Below are 23,295 nucleotides of genomic sequence, written 5' to 3'. Positions count from 1 at the left end.
GTAATCGGAAACAGTAAAAAATCGTAGAGAAATCATTGACAAAAAAACTAGATACCTAAAATCAATCTACAGGACATGCTTTTTAAATCTGAGTAAACACCTAAATAAAAACTCAACAGTAAAAACCGTAAGCAGTGAAAATTGTTATTAGTACGAAAACACATTACACGATGATATGTGTCAATTATACTTTTAGTTTAAAGAGGTTGTATACTTTAGATCAGTTGGAAAACTTTTGTCTATTTAAAACACATTGTGTCTTCCGGCAGGTGCTTGATCATGAAGCCCTTCGTATTTATTTTACCAAAGTTATATTCATTTTTTCAAGTGGCATAATTAAAATACATTAAATATATGGTCTAGGACGAACTGGACCATATATGTATTTGAACCTTATGGGTTAATTTTAGACAAACATTCATCTTTTTTTTTTATTGAATTTACAAATTAATATTATTAGACTAGAATACAGTGAAATATATCCGGCCGCGTCATCCCTACCTGAGACTAAAATTGAGAATGGAAATGGGGAATGTGTCAAAGAGACAACAACCCGACCGCAGAGAAGACAACAGCAGAAGGTCACCAACAGGTCTTCAATGCAGCGAGAAATTCCAGCACCCGGAGGCGTCCTTCAGCTGGCCCCTTAAACAAAAATATATTATACTTTTTCAGTGATAATGAACGCCATATATACTAAACTCCAAATTGTACACAAGAAACTAAAATTAAATTAGTACAAGACTAACAAAGGCCAGAGGCTCCTGACTTGGGACAGGCGCAAAAATGCAGCGGGGTTAAACATGTTTATGAGATACCTCTAGCCAATGCAGAAAAGTAAACGCATAACAATACGCACATTAAAAATCAGTTCAAGAGAAGTCCGTGTCTGATGTCAGAAGATGTAACCAAAGAAAATAAACAAAATGACAATAATACATAAATAACATCAGGGGCCGTGTCAATGAAAGTATCCAAGGATATATATCTTAGGACATTACTTAGGATGGTCTTAGGTCGTGTCTGAGACATGTCTTAGGGTGTAAAACAAAGCTGTCTTAGGATAGTCCTAACTACGATGGTCCTAGGACCATCATAACACATTTATTTTATTGAAAAATTTGTAGAGATTTCTATGATATAGATTTTATTGTATTTTAGTATCTATATGTAAAGAGAGGGAGGATGACTTTTATATGGAAAACAATTAACGCAAAATAATAGTTAAAGATTTAACGTACAAATGTAATATTAATATTATACGTTATTAGAAAATATGATAAAAGATATGAATGATTTTAATACGAAAACAAAAGGAAATATAGTCACAAAACTTTGTTAAATGCGACAGATGTGCTGCAATTTTAGCACATTAACCATACGCGGAGCTACGTTTACGTCAAAACGCCCTGGCGTACACTTGAATTTGGTTAAAAAAAATATTTTCATATAAATAAAAATAAAGGAATTGGTTAACAGTACATCAACATTTTAATTCTTTCTTCAATGGCTTGTAATTGCGAATAAAAGTGACGAAAATTAGTTTCATATTATTTCTGTCAAATTCTAAATCTACTCTCTCTCCTTATTTTTTTCAAGCAATTCATTATGAGCTAAGATTCGATTCAGTGGCGGATCCAGAACTTTTCCTAAGGGAGGGGGGCCCGCTGACTGACCTAAGGGGGGACCCCCCTGGATCCGCCTATGGATATGTGACTTTTATTTTTTGTCGAGCCATTGACATTTATGTCGCGAAAGCGAGCTATTTTGATCATCAATTTCGTCGGCAGTGCCAATATTATAACTATGTACATGCAGGTTCATTACGTAGTTTAGTTTTAAGATATAAATAATTTTGTCAAACATTTGTGAAATTTTACGGTAGCTGGACAAAAACTGTTTATGCTCAAATGACTATCCAGAGCATAATGACGAAATTAGAATTAATTGCATAACAGTGTGGTCGACAGTAAAACGTTTGTAGGTTGTAACTTGTTTGTCAACGGCTATGATTTTATGCTCACCCAGTCTGTCAGAGGCCTTCCAGTGGGGATTGAAATATTCACTTGTTACACATTCCGATACATAAAATGAAACTTTCTTTTTACAAAGCTTGAAAGGAATTTGTTTTAAATATTTATTATAATCATCACATACAACCGTGTCATTTATAAGAATAATAATGTTCAGAGATGATATTATTTAATAATAATAAAAAAAATAGGTTTATCCATTGTAAAAAAAAACTATTAAGTTGATGGGGTTAATTCACAAAATATCTCATTGATTAAGAGCACAACTACTTCTACGGTGTGATCATTTAAGAATGGCCTACTATTTATTCAATGCGTATACATGTGGGTTTTGTTTGTGAAGAGTTCTGGATAATTAAAAAATCATTTGATTTCTTTGTTTAATACCATAAAACGATTCATTCTTTCAGATATTTGTCACTTTGCCTTATCTTCAAGTCCAACACAATTTCTCACGTTTCTTACAAAACTTATATTCTTGTGATATATTCTTTTGTTGAAAAAAAAATGTATAGATATAGATAGATATAGGAAGATGTGGTATGAGTGCCAATGAGACAATTTAACTCTCCTCCCAAGTAATAATTCATAAAAGTAAACCATTATAGGTCAAGGTACGACCTGCAACACGGAGCCTGGGCTCACACCGAACAGCAAGTTATAGAGGGCCCCAAAACTACTAGTGTAAAACCATTCAAACGGGAAAACCAACGAGAAACGAAAAACACATATGAACTACATAAACAGACGACATCATGCATTGTAACTTTTAAAGCCAATTAAGTAAAAAAAAATAATCTGAAAGAACGATATCATATTAGGAAAATTGATGGTCAAACCATAACAAAAAATCAAGTAAAGCATTTTAAGTATTCAACCTTTATAGCTTGCTGTTCGGTGTGAGCCAAGACTCCGTGTTGTAGGCCATTTTTATTTATTTTCAAATTACAAAGGTTATTCCTGATTAGTATTTTTAATTATTTTATTTAGGCGTTTAGAACCTTTGGTGACCTCACAGTTTAAATTTCTATGATAAGTACGTCGTGAGCAGTGGGAATTACAGACGAACGTTCACCTAATTTTCCCCAGTCAATATTTCATTCTATATATATATGATGAGTTTTCCCGTATTTTTTTTTTTTTTTTTTTTTTTTTTTTTTTTATCTTTTTTGGCCTTCACAGTCTGACGTTAAAATTTATTACATAACAATTACTTAAACCTTCGTCGAATTCACTTAAACTTCCTTGAAGTTTTTTTTTTCATGGTTAATTTCAGAAGCCATTTTTTCCGTTTCTATTTTAGTTTTAGCGCGATTTAAGTCAGACGATCTGGTCACCGTTTAGTAACATATTGCAAGCTTTCAAATACTTGTAAGATCTAGTTATGTTGTTACATCAGATCGACAGATGCAGAAGCCATCGCTTTGCTAGGTTCAATTTCAGATGAAAACACTTTTCTGCGATTGATCCATCTTGTTTTCATAAAGTAAAATAATTCTAAATGAAAGACCACGCATACTGCTTCGGTAATGATTGAAGGTTATCCACGGCTCCCTTTAATCATAGTTTAAGGTACTGGTTTGGACGTTTACTCCAAATTAAACCAATGACCGTCATTAGATTCATTCTAAATAGATTTTAAACACAAAAATAGATTAAACATAAAAAAAAAAAAATTATATTGAATCTAAAAAATGTTGTTATTGGTGAGTTTTCAATGACAGGAATTTTATGACATTCTCTATTACTCTAAAACTTCCGGAGGCTTGTCCCTGCTTATCAACTTCCAGTATTTATTTTTTTGGCCTGGAACCTTTTGGGCATTCAGGCCACCGAGGTTCGGGCGTACACGTAAAAATGACCTAGCTACGCCACTGTAAACTAGTTTTGACCTTAGGTTAACTCGAATTCAATTCATTTCTTAATTTGGCGTATAAATATTCGCATACGCTTAAATCAGTAATTCGGTTTTCACACATATATATCCAGATTTCGCGCCTTTTCTCTTGTCGAGAAAAAATTTACTGATCAGATCGATCCGTATATATATAGTTTCCATTCATGATATGTAATTAAATGCAGTTATCTCTTTTTCTGATGTAACATTTTCATATTTGTAGATTTCCTACCATTTTTCGGAGATCCAGAGACCATAATTTACATGACCAGAGTTGTCACAATTTATTTCTATTAAACTGATCAGTACAATTTCTCATCCCAAATTGCTTTTCGTTTTATTTATGTATTATTTCGACAATTTTTATGTTCGTATGAGTATATATATAGCGAAGAAGAACACAATTACATAAAATTGAGAAAGGAAATGGTGAATATGTCAAAGCGACAACCACCCGACCATAGAGCAAACAACAGCCGAAGGCAACCAATGGGTCTTCAATGTAGCGAGAATTCGTGTATCGAATGAGGATTAGTTAAAAAAAAAAAGAGGTCATTTTTTCACATATTTAAATTAATATTGCACCGTTATCATCTTATTGAAAGCAAGCGATGTGTCTAACCAGTACTGAATTTGCGCTGAAGCTTATCTTTAACCACTAATAATCGATAACCACTCTGACTGATTTACTTCACTTGATCATTCTGAAAAATGTATTAAAACTGAACATGATTCATTAAATTAATGATCAGTCTTTTTAGATATATACAGATCAAACGTATTGCAATGCTTCTTTTCCGGTGCTTTAGAAATAACCGAGGACATATCAGCTATTAATCTTGTTGGAAATACGTGGCAAAAAGTTCACCAATGAGAGGACGACCATATGATATTTCCCGGGGAGGATTGTATTCTTTATTTTAACATCTTGCAAGGCCGTTTTATTTTTCTCTCGCAGCTATCATTTATTTTCGGCATTTTTTTTTATCTAAATACGGCGTTGTTCTGTAATATCGAGAACAAATATTTTCCTGATATGGGCCCTGTTATTATTCCACTACATACAAAGCTGAAATGGAGTAGGTTTGCACTCCGTCCGTCTGTCTGTCCGTCCGTTATCAGTCCTATTAATCAGTTTTACGATGAAAAAAACAACATTATTTTTTAAAGATAAAGATTAGATATTTGGTGCATAGTTTTATCATGACCAGTTGTTACAGATCAAGTTAAAATTTTATTTCTGTTTAATTAATGTTTTGCAGTGTTACGTTTCTTGGACGAATGCAATCATTTTCCCGCATTTAGCTCATCATGCTTGAATATATTTCTTTTATATGTACATGGTCAAGTTTGAATTTTGTTACTGTCTGGTGATTATTTCCATTTAGGTATTTTCCTATAATGGCAACTCCATCCACAGGTTTATTAAATTGAAAATAGGGAATATGTCAAAGAGTCAACAACAACCCGACCAAAGAGCAGAGGCCATCAAGGGGTCTTCAACGCAGCGAGAAAGAACTGAGCTGGCCCCTAAATGAAAAAACGTACTAGTTCAGTGAAAATGAACGTCATACTAAACTCCTAAAACATATAAATGAATAAAATTTAACATCGTAGAAGACTCACAATGGCCAGAGGCTGCTGACTTGGGACAAACTATAGATCCTTCTAGATCCTCAGAAAAATTGGAAGATGATTGCCAATATGACGTGACTTTTCAACATTGTATTTTTTAGATAAGATTGTTGTCAATAAGTTCTTTATAATACTGGTTTCAGAAGTGAGGAGAAAAATGAAAAATAGTTGTTTTCATTTGAAAATTTGAAGGAAAAAAAATCCATACAGTTCCATATTCCTGCATGTTTTTCGATGAACATCAAACAGTACATTTCAAAATTTATGTGCGGCCTAAGAAACTACCACAGAACGGGTTTAAAAAAAATAAGCATCACCCATTATGTGCAAAGAAGTCACAGGCACTTATCTCAGAATTTTTTTTTCTATATACCTTTATACAACAATATAAAGGTATATATGGAAAAAAAACATTCTGACGGACGAGTGCCTGTGAAAGAAGTCCACCAAAAAAGCCCTGACATGACAAAATGTCAAGAAATTCAAACGAGAACGCCAATCGCCTGACTTATACTAAAACGATACGGAATTATATGCTTCTTTACTTGTGACAGTCACATAAATAATTTGGTTTTGTAAATTATTATATTTTTAGCACTCATCACTTCCCGTACCATGAGCAGCAAAGCAACTGTACAACAAAATTACAAACAAAATGTAAAAATCTGTTGAGAATGGCTTGACTTGATAATTGGAGTATTAGTGCTTAGCATCCATCCAATCAGCATGCAGGAAATTAATGTCCTTTAATCGCCATATCAGATATAAAAAAAAATGGTATGATTGCCAATGAGGCAATACTCTAAAAGAGACCAAATGACAGAGAAATTAAATACTATAAGTCGCTGTACGGCCTTCAACAATGAACAAAGCCCATACCGCATAGTCAGCTATAAAAGGTCCCGAGATGACAAATGTAGAACAATTCAAACGAGAAAACTAACGGCCTAATTCATGTACTAAAAATGAACGAAAAACAAATATGAAACACATCAACAAACGACAACCACTGAATAACAGGCTCCTGACTAAGGACAGGCACGTATACATACATAATGTGGCGGGGTTAAATCAGAGTCCATTTCTCTAAAATTAGTTTTTAAAGAATATAAACATTATTACATAAACGTACATCAACGTGCATTATAACCAGTGAGAGAAAACATTGTAAAACTTCATAGATATATATGTTTCAGACTATATGCGTATGTGGACCGTATGCATACGTTTTTCAAGACACGCATACGGTCGGACTGTACGCGTACGGTCTTCCTGGTTTTAAGAGGTTGGTCAAGTAGATACAAATGTATATTAAAGATCACCTTGTCTGAAATCTTAGATTAATTCAAAAAGTTCGACGATTGTAAATGGAATTAAAACTGAAAATTCTAATTATTAAGAAAAATATGTTAATCTCCTATATATAAGGTGGGAAGAATTTATTTTCATATATTTAAAATTTTATTCAAAAATGCAAATGGAAAGGAATATGACTGAAGAGACATATAAATGTATAAACAAAAATCTGATGTTCCTTATGGGCTAGAGTGCTCAAAAAGGATTCAGATAGACAATTGAATAAATAATGTTTTTTTAATTGATTGGGTGTTCGCTTATTCGCTTTATTCCTTTAAAAAAAAAGATTTTATTCATCTTTAAATGAAACAGTATCTATATATATATTAATTTAAGATTTTGATAAATGTCTGTCTAAAATCAACCTACATGTTTTCATATATTTTCCTGACCATATGAGTATTTGGACCGTACACGTACAGTCTGGACCGTATGCGTTTACATGTACGGTCCGACCATACGGGTATGGACGGACCATATTAGTATACTCATACGGTCTATGACGAACTGGACCATGTATGAATTTGGACCATATTGGTTCATTTCAGAAAAACATTTATCAAAATCTCTTATCGAATTTACAAATTAAAACTATTACAATTATATGAATAATATGAAATATATCATTAACCCTCTTTAATAATCGGGAAAGAACCTATCAACAACTGGTATTATAACAGTAAAAACGCTACCTTATCCATTCTTTGCATTAGTTTACGACACATTTATATTATATTTTCTCATTGTATTTTCAATGGACTTATTTAATAGTTTTTGTCCAGATCAATTTATTAATTAGAGAGAGGCCGAAGATACCAAAGGTGGATTATTCAAACTTCGATGATAAGTCGACGACCGTGAATTGCCAAAAAAATAAAATAAAAACGCAAAAACGACAGATATAATGGCCAGTGTATGCCCATAATGCAGTGAAATGAACAGCACCTTGTTGGAAAATTAATATTGGTAACCCATATGGTATAAGGCTCAAACATTTCGTTCAACAGAAAAATAATTGGGGTAAAATTGCCTTACAGTCAAGTCCTCTTTTAATACTTATATTCAAATGGTATTTAGTTGGAAGAAACACGTTATTCTTTCTTATCATACCCACATTTTCAACCCGTATCAACTCGATTTCTTTTACTCATCTTCCCGATCGTTCATTTAACGGCAAACAGCAATATTCCCTTAGTCTTATAACTGTTCCGGACCATATGAGTATTTGGACCATACGCGTATGGTCATGACCATATGCGTATACTCATATGGTCCGACCATACGCGTATGGTCCGACCGTACGCGTATGGTCGGACCATATGAGTATTATACTCGTTTGGTTATTAACGGGCCGGACCATATGAGTATTTGGACCATATAAGTATTTTTTCAAATATACATGCAATAGAAATAATACGTATTAATTTTACATTTCAAAAGCTACATAAACATTAAATATTGATGCCACAGTCAGTTGATCTTAGTTTTCATCGTTAATTGTATTCGTGTATGCTTTGTATACTTAGAATGACATTCACACGGTACCAACCATGTAGCTCAGTTTCTGCGATTGCTTGTTTTGGCTGCGTGTAGTGATATCTACTCGGACAATTCCGATGTGTCTACAGTGTTTTTAAGAAACTCTAGATCTCTGATTCATTTCCAATATCGTAAAATGAATATCACCGATCAAATTAAATAAAGGCAGTAGCTATTTCATGGCTATTTCATGGCTCTTAAATGCTATTTTACCGGTCTTATAATTAAGATTAAAATAGAAGTATAGAAATAAAGAATAGAAAAAAATAAAGAAACATACACTTTTAATATTTTACTTGTCTTAAAAAATATCATGATCCTTGCCGGTGATGTCACCTACTTTAAACAATAAAATTCCTTTTACAATATGTTCATTTGAATTTGACATCTTATAATTGTACTTACAAATAGTAAGTAATATTAACTGTGTTTTTTTTAATAAATAATAAGATGACATTTTAGTGACGTAACAACCAGAAGGGTCACACCTAATGAAGTTAGAGTTTAAAAGTAAACGTGTTGATTACCCCGACCATACGCGTACGGTCCGACCATACGCGTATGGTCGGACCATATGAGTATATACCCATATGGTCATGACCATACGCGTATGGTCCAGATACTCATATGGTCCGGAACATAACTACACAATTCAGTTTATTAAGTAATAATTGATGAGATAGCCTAGGGAACAGTATATCTAACTATGTTCCTGGATAGCCTAAGCGTATTTTTTTAAAACTAGCTGTCAAAATCATGTTCATCGATTTGACCCAAATTTTCATATTTATTTTAATAACTTAAATAAATAATGCGTAATCCATCTCAAGTTAAGCCGGGACACATTGAAGTTCACATGAATACGGATTCAACCAGGTCGAACTATTCACTTGCAAGTTAGTGAGTAATTCATCATCATGGGCGTCAAGTTGGTTACCTATTCCCTATTCCCTATTCGTTACCTATTCCCTATTCCCTATTCGTTGCCTATTCGTTACCTATTCCCTATTCCCTATTCGTTACCTATTCGTTACCTATTCCCTATTCCCTATTCGTTGCCTATTCGTTACCTATTCCCTATTCCCTATTCGTTACATATTCGTTACCTATTCCCTATTCCCTATTCGTTACCTATTCGTTACTTATTTGATTTTTAATATCCTTCCCCCTTTTTAATTATGGCATGGAATAGTTTAATATTGCTGCCGTTACCATGGAAACGGCACAATTGTGAAAAAAATGAGTTTTTGGTTTTTGGTGAACTGTTTGGATATGCTTCAACTCAGAATCATCATATTTTAAAACAATGTAGGTGCCCACTATATACAGGTGTTGGATGATTTTGGCGATCATTGGAACTACTATGTTGCCATGGAAACTACACCAAAATTTTCAAAATTCTAAAAATGCTCAAAACTTCATGAAACTTCACAGTAATGATGAGCAACATTGGAGTTGGAATTTCCAAAATAGGTCTTGTTACCATGGAAACAATGCAAAAAGGTCAAAAATTTCAAAAATAAGAATTTTCCGCAAACTGGATGAAACTTTACAGGAATGGTAACTGGCATAGGCAGAGTTGGATTTTGAAGTTAGAATTTTCAAAATGGCCGCCGTAACCATGGAAATTCTTTGACTTTGGAATTGTCAAAATGGCTGCCGCTCACCTGGTAATAGGGGGAAGGGGTGCCTTCCGTTATTGCTAGCAATTACAAATCTAGTTGTTAATAGTCTTACATATGGTAATAGTTCTGAATTGGTTGAGGTAAAATGATCTTTTTATGACTTATTTATATGTGTTTGTGCTCAACCGATCCTTTTACTTCATGTTCGATACGCATTTGTTCCTTACTTGTTTTTTTATACGTTCTACCTTTTAACTGCTTTATGTCCGTATGTTTGAAGATGGATCTTGGTTCGACGGGATGAAATCACCGTGTTAGCGCTTGCTAAAAAACGAAGATGTGGTATGATTGCCAATGAGACAACACTCCACATTAGACCAAAATGACACAGAAATTATCAACTATAGTTCACTGTACGGCCTTCAACAATGAGCATAGCCCAAACCGTGTAGTCACCTATAAAAGGCCCAGACATGACAACCTCATACAATTCAAACAACAAAACTGACGGCCGTATTTCATATACAAAAAAATAAACGGAAATATGTAACACAAAAACAAACGATAACTACTTAATTTCAGGCTCTTGTCTGGGACAGGCACATACTTACATAATGTGGTAGAGTTAAACATGTAAGCAGGGTGTACATCGTTTCGGAGCATGCTATTACCTTGTTTAATTCGTTCCATCACTCGCTTATAATTCGCTTATAATACGTGTATCTTACGTTGCACCTTTTAAAACATGATTTTCAATTGTTTTGTTGTCTCTGGTGGAAGATTTGGGCTCTTAGAGGTGATATAACTCTATAAGTGCATTTGTATCCGTTCCAGCGGTCGGATAATACCCTGTTAAATATTCGTTACTAATTCGCTTTTAAAAAGTTTGTTGTACGTTGCACCTTTTGGAAAAGGATTTCCAATTGTGTTCATATCTCTGGTGGTAATAATGTGTTCTTATTGATGAAATTACCCTTTTAGCGCGCATGTACTCGTTCCAGCGATCGGTTAATACCCTGTTACCTATTCGTTACCTATTCGTTACCTATTCACTTATAGTACGTTTGTTGTACGTTGCACCTTTTAGAAAAGGATTTTCAATTAAATTCATATCTCTGGTGGTAACAATGTGTTCTTAGAGATGAAATGACCCCATTAGAGCGCATGTACCCGTTCCAGCGCTCGGTAAATAACCTGTTACCTATTCGTTACTTATTCGCTTTTAATGCGCGGGGTATACGGTGCACCTTTAAATAAATCGTGTTTTAATTGTGTTCATGTCTGGTGGTAACAATGTGTTCTTAGAGATGAAATGACCCCATTAGAGCGCATGTACCCGTTTCAGCGCTCGGTAAATAACCTGTTACCTATTCGTTACTTATTCGCTTTTAATGCGCGGGGTATACGGTGCACCTTTAAATAAATCGTTTTTTAATTGTGTTCAGGTCTCTGGTTGTAAGAATGTGTTCTTAGAGATGAAATTACCCTATTAGCGCGCATGTACCCGTTCCAGCGCTCGGTTAATACCCTGTTACCTATTCGTTACCTATTCGTTACCTATTCGCTTATAATACATTTTTTTATACGTTGCACCTGTTAGAAAAGGATTTTCAATTATGTCCATGTCTCAGGTGGTAACAATGTGTTCTTAGAGATGAAATTACCCTATTAGTGCTCATGTACCCGTTCCAGTGCTCGGTAAATAATCTTGTTACCTATTCGTTACCTATTCGCTTTTAATGCGCGGGGTATACGCTGCAACTTGAAATAAATCGTGTTTTAATTGTGTTCAGGTCTCTGGTGGTAAGAATGTGTTCTTAGAGATGAAATTACCCTTTTAGCGCGCATGTACCCGTTCCAGCGCTCGGTTAATACCCTGTTACCTATTCGTTACCTATTCGTTACCTATTCGCTTATAATACATTTTTTTATACGTTTCACCTGTTAGAAAAGGATTGTCAATTATGTCCATGTCTCAGGTGGTAACAATGTGTTCTTAGAGATGAAATTACCCTATTAGCGCTCATGTACCCGTTCCAGTGCTCGGTAAATAATCTTGTTACCTATTCGTTACCTATTCGCTTTTAATGCGCGGGGTATACGCTGCAACTTGAAATAAATCGTGTTTTAATTGTGTTCATGTCTGGTGGTAACAATGTGTTCTTAGAGATGAAATGACCCCATTTGAGCGCATGTACCCGTTCCAGCGCTCGGTAATTAACCTGTTACCTATTCGTTACTTATTCGCTTTTAATGCGCGGGGTATACTGTGCACCTTGAAATAAATCGTTTTTTAATTGTGTTCAGGTCGCTGGTGGTAAGAATGTGTTCTTAGAGATGAAATGACCCTATTAGCGCGCATGTACCCGTTCCAGCGCTCGGTTAATACCCTGTTACCTATTCGTTACCTATTCGTTACCTATTCGCTTATAATACATTTTTTTATACGTTTCACCTGTTAGAAAAGGATTTTCAATTATGTCCATGTCTCAGGTGGTAACAATGTGTTCTTAGAGATGAAATTACCCTATTAGTGCTCATGTACCCGTTCCAGTGCTCGGTAAATAATCTTGTTACCTATTCGTTACCTATTCGCTTTTAATGCGCGGGGTATACGCTGCAACTTGAAATAAATCGTGTTTTAATTGTGTTCAGGTCTCTGGTGGTAAGAATGTGTTCTTAGAGATGAAATTACCCTTTTAGCGCGCATGTACCCGTTCCAGCGCTCGGTTAATACCCTGTTACCTATTCGTTACCTATTCGATACCTATTCGCTTATAATACATTTTTTAATACGTTTCACCTGTTAGAAAAGGATTGTCAATTATGTCCATGTCTCAGGTGGTAACAATGTGTTCTTAGAGATGAAATTACCCTATTAGCGCTCATGTACCCGTTCCAGTGCTCGGTAAATAATCTTGTTACCTATTCGTTACCTATTCGCTTTTAATGCGCGGGGTATACGCTGCAACTTGAAATAAATCGTGTTTTAATTGTGTTCATGTCTGGTGGTAACAATGTGTTCTTAGAGATGAAATGACCCCATTTGAGCGCATGTACCCGTTCCAGCGCTCGGTAAATAACCTGTTACCTATTCGTTACTTATTCGCTTTTAATGCGCGGGGTATACTGTGCACCTTGAAATAAATCGTTTTTTAATTGTGTTCAGGTCGCTGGTGGTAAGAATGTGTTCTTAGAGATGAAATGACCCTATTAGCGCGCATGTACCCGTTCCAGCGCTCGGTTAATACCCTGTTACCTATTCGTTACCTATTCGTTACCTATTCGCTTATAATACATTTTTTTATACGTTTCACCTGTTAGAAAAGGATTTTCAATTATGTCCATGTCTCAGGTGGTAACAATGTGTTCTTAGAGATGAAATTACCCTATTAGTGCTCATGTACCCGTTCCAGTGCTCGGTAAATAATCTTGTTACCTATTCGTTACCTATTCGCTTTTAATGCGCGGGGTATACGCTGCAACTTGAAATAAATCGTGTTTTAATTGTGTTCAGGTCTCTGGTGGTAAGAATGTGTTCTTAGAGATGAAATTACCCTTTTAGCGCGCATGTACCCGTTCCAGCGCTCGGTTAATACCCTGTTACCTATTCGTTACCTATTCGATACCTATTCGCTTATAATACATTTTTTAATACGTTTCACCTGTTAGAAAAGGATTGTCAATTATGTCCATGTCTCAGGTGGTAACAATGTGTTCTTAGAGATGAAATGACCCCATTTGAGCGCATGTACCCGTTCCAGCGCTCGGTAAATAACCTGTTACCTATTCGTTACTTATTCGCTTTTAATGCGCGGGGTATACGGTGCACCTTTAAATAAATCGTTTTTTAATTGTGTTCAGGTCTCTGGTGGTAAGAATGTGTTCTTAGAGATGAAATTACCCTATTAGCGCGCATGTACCCGTTCCAGCGCTCGGTTAATACCCTGTTACCTATTCGTTACCTATTCGTTACCTATTCGCTTATAACACATTTTTTTATACGTTGCACCTGTTAGAAAAGGATTTTCAATTATATCCAGGTCTCAGACGGTAACAATGTGTTCTTAGAGATGAAATGACCCCATTAGCGCGCATATACCCGTTCCAGCGCTCGGTAAATAACCTGTTACCTATTCGTTACCTATTCGCTTTTAATGCGCGGGGTATACGGTGCACCTTGAAATAAATCGTTTTTTAATTGTGTTCATGTCTCTGGTGGTAAGAATGTGTTCTTAGAGATGAAATTACCCTATTAGAGTGCATGTACCCGTTCCAGCGCTCGGTTAATACTGTAAACCAACTTAATTTCGCGAGCGATTTATTTTCGCGATTTTCGCGAGTAGAAAAATAACGCGAAAATAAATCGTCGCGAATATGTAAAACTTGGATCTTTCCTTATTAAACTTCATCAAGTAAATCAGAAAATCGCGAAATTAAATAGCCGCCAATTGGTCAAGAAAGGGTAAAACGCGAAATAAAGTATTCGCGAAAATAAGTTGGTTTACAGTACCCTGTTACCTATTCGTTACCTATTCGTTACTAATTCGCTTTAAATACGTTTGTTGTACGTTGAAATCCTTTTCTAAAAGGTGCAACGCACAACAAACGTATTATTAGTGAATAGGTAACGAATAGGTAACGAATAGGTAACAGGGTATTAACCGAGCGCTGGAACGGGTACATGCGCGCTAATAGGGTCATTTCATCTCTAATTACACATTGTTACCACCAGAGACATGAACACAAGTAAAAATCTTTTTCTAAAAGGTGCAACGTACAACAAACGTATTATAAGTGAATAGGTAACGAATAGGTAACAGGGTAATAACCGAGCGCTGGAACGGGTACATAAGCGCTAACAGGGTCATTTCATCTCTAATTACACATTGTTACCACCAGAGACATGAATACAAGTAAAAATCTTTTTCTAAAAAGTGCAACGTACAACAAACGTATATAAAGCGAATAAGTAACGAATAGGTAACGAATAGGTAACGAATAGGTAACAGGGTATTAACCGAGCGCTGGAACGGGTACATGCACGCTAATAGGGTCATTTCATCTCTAATTACATATTGTTACCACCAGAGACATGAACACAAGTGAAAATCCTTTTCTAAAAGGGGCAACGTACAACAAATGTATTATAAGTGAATAGGTAACGAATAGGTAACGAATAGGTAACAGGGTATTAACCGAGCGCTGGAACGGGTTCATGCACGCTAATAGGGTCATTTCATCTCTAATTACACATTGTTATCACCAGAGACATGAAAACAAGTAAAAATCTTTTTCTAAAAAGTGCAACGTTCAACAAACGTATATAAAGCGAATAAGTAACGAATAGGTAACGAATAGGTAACAGGGTATTAACCGAGCACTGGAACGGGTACATATGCGCTAATAGGGTCATTTCATCTCTAAGAACACATTGTTACCACCTGAGACATGAACACAATTGAAAATCCTTTTCTAAAAGGTGCAACGTACAACAAACGTATTATAAGTGAATAGGTAACGAATAGGTAACGAATAGGTAACGAATAGGTAACAGGGTATTAACCGAGCGCTGGAACGGGTACATGCGCGCTAATAGGGTAATTTCATCTCTAAGAACACATTCTTACCACCAGAGACCTGAACACAATTAAAAAACGATTTATTTCAAGGTGCACCGTATACCCCGCGCATTAAAAGCGAATGGGTAACGAAAAGGTAACAGGTTATTTACCGAGCGCTGGAACGGGTACATGCGCTCTAATGGGGTCATTTCATCTCTAAGAACACATTGTTACCGTCTGAGACCTGGACATTATTGAAAATCCTTTTCGAACAGGTGCAACGTATAAAAAAATGTATTATAAGCGAATAGGTAACGAATAGGTAACGAATAGGTAACAGGGTATTAACCGAGCGCTGGAACGGGTACATGCGCACTAAAAGGGTAATTTCATCTCTAAGAACACATTCTTACCACCAGAGACCTGAACACAATTAAAAGAACGATTTATTTAAAGGTGCACCGTATACCCCGCGCATTAAAAGCGAATAAGTAACGAATAGGTAACAGGTTATTTACCGAGCGCTGGAACGGGTACATGCGCTCTAATAGGGTCATTCATCTCTAAGAACACATTGTTACCACCAGACATGAACACAATTAAAACACGATTTATTTCAAGTTGCAGCGTATACCCTGCGCATTAAAAGCGAATAGGTAACGAATAGGTAACAGGTTATTTACCGAGCGCTGGAACGGGTACATGCGCTCAAATGGGGTCATTTCATCTCTAAGAACACATTGTTACCACCAGACATGAACTCAATTAAAACACGATTTATTTCAAGTTGCAGCGTATACCCCGCGTATTAAAAGCGAATAGGTAACGAATAGGTAACAGGTTATTTACCGAGCGCTGGAACGGGTACATGCGCTCTAATGGGGTCATTTCATCTCTAAGAACACATTGTTACCGTCTGAGACCTGGACATAATTGAAAATCCTTTTCTAACAGGTGCAACGTATAACAAAATGTATTATAAGCGAATAGGTAACGAACAGGTAACGAATAGGTAACAGGGTATTAACCGAGCGCTGGAACGGGTTCATGCGCGCTAATAGGGTAATTTCATCTCTAAGAACACATTCTTACCACCAGAGACATGAACACAATTAAAAAACGATTTATTTCAAGGTGCACCGTATACCCCGCGCATTAAAAGCGAATAGGTAACGAATAGGTAACAGGTTATTTACCGAGCGCTGGAACGGGTATATGCGCGCTAATGGGGTCATTTCATCTCTAAGAACACATTGTTACCGTCTGAGACCTGGATATAATTGAAAATCCTTTTCTAACAGGTGCAACGTATAAAAAAATGTGTTATAAGCGAATAGGTAACGAATAGGTAACGAATAGGTAACAGGGTATTAACCGAGCACTGGAACGGGTACATGCGCGCTAATAGGGTAATTTCATCTCTAAGAACACATTCTTACCACCAGAGACCTGAACACAATTAAAAAACGATTTATTTAAAGGTGCACCGTATACCCCGCGCATTAAAAGCGAATAAGTAACGAATAGGTAACATGTTATTTACCGAGCGCTGGAACGGGTACATGCGCTCAAATGGGGTCATTTCATCTCTAAGAACACATTGTTACCACCAGACATGAACACAATTAAAACACGATTTATTTCAAGTTGCAGCGTATACCCCGCGCATTAAAAGCGAATAGGTAACGAATAGGTAACAAGATTATTTACCGAGCACTGGAACGGGTACATGAGCGCTAATAGGGTAATTTCATCTCTAAGAACACATTGTTACCACCTGAGACATGGACATAATTGACAATCCTTTTCTAACAGGTGAAACGTATAAAAAAATGTATTATAAGCGAATAGGTAACGAATAGGTAACGAATAGGTAACAGGGTATTAACCGAGCGCTGGAACGGGTACATGCGCGCTAAAAGGGTAATTAAATCTCTAAGAACACATTCTTACCACCAGAGACCTGAACACAATTAAAACACGATTTATTTCAAGTTGCAGCGTATACCCCGCGCATTAAAAGCGAATAGGTAACGAATAGGTAACAAGATTATTTACCGAGCACTGGAACGGGTACATGAGCACTAATAGGGTAATTTCATCTCTAAGAACACATTGTTACCACCTGAGACATGGACATAATTGAAAATCCTTTTCTAACAGGTGAAACGTATAAAAAAATGTATTATAAGCGAATAGGTAACGAATAGGTAACGAATAGGTAACAGGGTATTAACCGAGCGCTGGAACGGGTACATGCGCGCTAATAGGGTCATTTCATCTCTAAAAACACATTCTTACCACCAGAGAACTGAACACAATTAAAAAACGATTTATTTCAAGGTGCACAGTATACCCCGCGCATTAAAAGCGAATAAGTAACGAATAGGTAACAGGTTATTTACCGAGCGCTGGAACGGGTACATGCGCTCTAATAGGGTCATTCATCTCTAAGAACACATTGTTACCACCAGACATGAACACAATTAAAACACGATTTATTTCAAGTTGCAGCGTATACCCTGCGCATTAAAAGCGAATAGGTAACGAATAAATAACAGGTTATTTACCGAGCGCTGGAACGGGTACATGCGCTCAAATGGGGTCATTTCATCTCTAAGAACACATTGTTACCACCAGACATGAACACAATTAAAACACGATTTATTTCAAGTTGCAGCGTATACCCCGCGTATTAAAAGCGAATAGGTAACGAATAGGTAACAGGTTATTTACCGAGCGCTGGAACGGGTACATGCGCTCTAATGGGGTCATTTCATCTCTAAGAACACATTGTTACCGTCTGAGACCTGGACATAATTGAAAATCCTTTTCTAACAGGTGCAACGTATAAAAAAATGTATTATAAGCGAATAGGTAACGAATAGGTAACGAATAGGTAACAGGGTATTAACCGAGCGCTGGAACGGGTTCATGCGCGCTAATAGGGTAATTTCATCTCTAAGAACACATTCTTACCACCAGAGACATGAACACAATTAAAAAACGATTTATTTCAAGGTGCACCGTATACCCCGCGCATTAAAAGCGAATAGGTAACGAATAGGTAACAGGTTATTTACCGAGCGCTGGAACGGGTATATGCGCGCTAATGGGGTCATTTCATCTCTAAGAACACATTGTTACCGTCTGAGACCTGGATATAATTGAAAATCCTTTTCTAACAGGTGCAACGTATAAAAAAATGTGTTATAAGCGAATAGGTAACGAATAGGTAACGAATAGGTAACAGGGTATTAACCGAGCGCTGGAACGGGTACATGCGCTCAAATGGGGTCATTTCATCTCTAAGAACACATTGTTACCACCAGACATGAACACAATTAAAACACGATTTATTTCAAGTTGCAGCGTATACCCCGCGCATTAAAAGCGAATAGGTAACGAATAGGTAACAAGATTATTTACCGAGCACTGGAACGGGTACATGAGCACTAATAGGGTAATTTCATCTCTAAGAACACATTGTTACCACCTGAGACATGGACATAATTGAAAATCCTTTTCTAACAGGTGCAACGTATAAAAAAATGTATTATAAGCGAATAGGTAACGAATAGGTAACGAATAGGTAACAGGGTATTAACCGAGCTTTGGAACGGGTACATGCGCGCTAATAGGGTAATTTCATCTCTAAGAACACATTCTTACCACCAGAGACCTGAACACAATTAAAAAACGATTTATTTAAAGGTGCACCGTATACCCCGCGCATTAAAAGCGAATAAGTAACGAATAGGTAACAGGTTATTTACCGAGCGCTGAAACGGGTACATGCGCTCTAATGGGGTCATTTCATCTCTAAGAACACATTGTTACCACCAGACATGAACACAATTAAAACACGATTTATTTAAAGGTGCACCGTATACCCCGCGCATTAAAAGCGAATAAGTAACGAATAGGTAACAGGTTATTTACCGAGCGCTGGAACGGGTACATGCGCTCTAATGGGGTCATTTCATCTCTAAGAACACATTGTTACCACCAGAGATATGAATTTAATTGAAAATCCTTTTCTAAAAGGTGCAACGTACAACAAACGTACTATAAGTGAATAGGTAACGAATAGGTAACGAATAGGTAACAGGGTATTAACCGATCGCTGGAACGAGTACATATGCGCTTATAGGGGTATTTCATCTATAAGAACACATTATTACCACCAGAGATATGAACACAATTGGAAATCCTTTTCCAAAAGGTGCAACGTACAACAAACTTTTTAAAAGCGAATTAGTAACGAATATTTAACAGGGTATTATCCGACCGCTGGAACGGATACAAATGCACTTATAGAGTTATATCACCTCTAAGAGCCCAAATCTTCCACCAGAGACAACAAAACAATTGAAAATCATGTTTTAAAAGGTGCAACGTAAGATACACGTATTATAAGCGAATTATAAGCGAGTGATGGAACGAATTAAACAAGGTAATAGCATGCTCCGAAACGATGTACACCCTGCTTACATGTTTAACTCTACCACATTATGTAAGTATGTGCCTGTCCCAGACAAGAGCCTGAAATTAAGTAGTTATCGTTTGTTTTTGTGTTACATATTTCCGTTTATTTTTTTGTATATGAAATACGGCCGTCAGTTTTGTTGTTTGAATTGTATGAGGTTGTCATGTCTGGGCCTTTTATAGGTGACTACACGGTTTGGGCTATGCTCATTGTTGAAGGCCGTACAGTGAACTATAGTTGATAATTTCTGTGTCATTTTGGTCTAATGTGGAGTGTTGTCTCATTGGCAATCATACCACATCTTCGTTTTTTAGCAAGCGCTAACACGGTGATTTCATCCCGTCGAACCAAGATCCATCTTCAAACATACGGACATAAAGCAGTTAAAAGGTAGAACGTATAAAAAAACAAGTAAGGAACAAATGCGTATCGAACATGAAGTAAAAGGATCGGTTGAGCACAAACACATATAAATAAGTCATAAAAAGATCATTTTACCTCAACCAATTCAGAACTATTACCATATGTAAGACTATTAACAACTAGATTTGTAATTGCTAGCAATAACGGAAAGCACCCCTTCCCCCTATTACCAGGTGAGCGGCAGCCATTTTGACAATTCCAAAGTCAAAGAGAGCATCTACAGATGTCTAGTAACATTTTTGCAAAGTTTCATTAAGTTTGAACATTTTGAATTTTTGATATTTTTGCTGTTTCCATGGTTACGGCGGCCATTTTGAAAATTCTAACTTCAAAATCCAACTCTGCCTATGCCAGTTACCATTCCTGTAAAGTTTCATCCAGTTTGCGGAAAATTCTTATTTTTGAAATTTTTGACCTTTTTGCATTGTTTCCATGGTAACAAGACCTATTTTGGAAATTCCAACTCCAATGTTGCTCATCATTACTGTGAAGTTTCATGAAGTTTTGAGCATTTTTAGAATTTTGAAAATTTTGGTGTAGTTTCCATGGCAACATAGTAGTTCCAATGATCGCCAAAATCATCCAACACCTGTATATAGTGGGCACCTACATTGTTTTAAAATATGATGATTCTGAGTTGAAGCATATCCAAACAGTTCACCAAAAACCAAAAACTCATTTTTTTCACAATTGTGCCGTTTCCATGGTAACGGCAGCCATATTAAACTATTCCATGCCATAATTAAAAAGGGGGAAGGATATTAAAAATCAAATAAGTAACGAATAGGTAACGAATAGGGAAAAGGGAATAGGTAACGAATAGGTAACGAATAGGGAATAGGGAATAGGTAACGAATAGGCAACGAATAGGGAATAGGGAATAGGTAACGAATAGGTAACGAATAGGGAATAGGGAATAGGTAACGAATAGGCAACGAATAGGGAATAGGGAATAGGTAACGAATAGGGAATAGGGAATAGGTAACCAACTTGACGCCCATTTCATCATCGATGTTTTTAGCTTATTTTAACTAAATTGATCCATACTGGAGCTAGAGGAGAATTATCATTTCACTATTTAACTTTCATTAATGTTTGAAAGAAAAAATTTGTTTAAATGCATTCACCAAAAACTTTATATGTTGATTGCGCGGACGTCAGAGAAGACATCACATGAATACGTATATTTCGGTCTCACTAATTAGCGACAACAAGAATTTTAGCGACAACAAGCGTCAACAAGCGACAAGAAGCGACAACAAGAATTATTTTAGCGACAACAAGCGACAAGAAACTATTTAGCGACAAGAAAACATTTTTTTTAAATTAAAATTAATTATTGCAATAAATATTAAAAGAATATGCAAAAGAAAATAATTTTAGCGACAAGAAAGTTAAAATTGATAGAAAAAAATGAAACATTATTTACATAATATTTTATCATCTATTATGAATTACAGCCAGTATTACGTTTAATTATTGTATTATGAGATTACTTTTCCTTGTGTTTTAGAACATATGATTTATCTTATAATTTGTTTTTTAAAACTCTTTTCGTGCAATATATATTAAGCTCGCAAAATGAATTATTTGTGCATCATTGTCCTGAAAATATTGACACAAATTGTGAAATACAAAGAACTGAAATGTGAATGTTTTCATCTTTTTATTTGTTTATTGCCTTATTAAACGATATTTATCATGTTTATGCCTATTGATTGAAGATGAAAGGAAATTAATGACAATCTTGAGTTTTCAACAGGTGTTCACTATTTACAATGATTGTATATTCTGGCGCGTGTAATTGTATAGTCTGACGCGTGTACAAAGTTGAAGGTGTTAATTGGATGTTATTGTAGCAATAAAACAGGGGACACGCGACTCGTTCATCTCATTTGATGTTCCACATTGTGTGTACTGTTATTACCTTAGGGTGAAGCCACATCTAATATTGTTCCTATCAAGAACAATGAAATATACTGTTAGAAAGGAAATAAAATTTCATGTTTTTGTTTCAATAAATCCTTCAAAGGAAAGTTGACCTTTTTTTTGTTTTTGTTTCAATTTTATAGCGTGTGCATTTCCATTGCTCTACCAAGCTGACTGAAGCCATTCAACTTTTATGTTTATTATAAAGTAAATTGTCAGCATTTCAGTATTATTCTCGCAAAAGTACGTGCTCTTTGCAATTGCTAGAACCTAAAACGCAACTCGGTTTACCTTTGATTAATAAATCAGTTACTTTGAACGTCTTTGATACTGCGCGGTATCAAACGAACCCTTTGGGCAAGGGAAAAAAAGGTTACGACTCGAACTTCGATAAATGCATATTAGAAGTATTATAATTATACTATAGTGGACACGTCCGTTCATGATATCCCCTTGGGCAAGGGTAGATATTGAAACGCACTTATTTTGTCACATCGCCGTGTCAAACTGAATCCCTTGGGATAAGGGTTTTCCTCTTGAGCAAAGGAAATAGTAAGGGAAGTTATACCATGCAATATTAGTCTTACACTATAAAAATGGCACACCCATGTGGTAACTGTTCAAAAAACTGCACTCGAATGTGTGTGTTTTGTGAAAAATGTGAAACATGGTTTCACCAAAAATGCCAGAAATTAACTTAAGTCAGACTAAAAGCTGTGATTTCATATGTACACAATGTTGTCATACAAAAGATCATAAATTTGACTATGATCTTTCTATTAGTAGATTAGAAGTTTATGCAAGT

Source organism: Mytilus edulis, chromosome 4 (assembly GCF_963676685.1).
Source record: "Mytilus edulis chromosome 4, xbMytEdul2.2, whole genome shotgun sequence".
In the NCBI taxonomy this organism is placed as follows: Eukaryota; Metazoa; Mollusca; class Bivalvia; order Mytilida; family Mytilidae; genus Mytilus; species Mytilus edulis.
The sequence above is the reverse complement of the archived record's forward strand: the minus strand, read 5'-3'. Positions refer to the sequence as shown.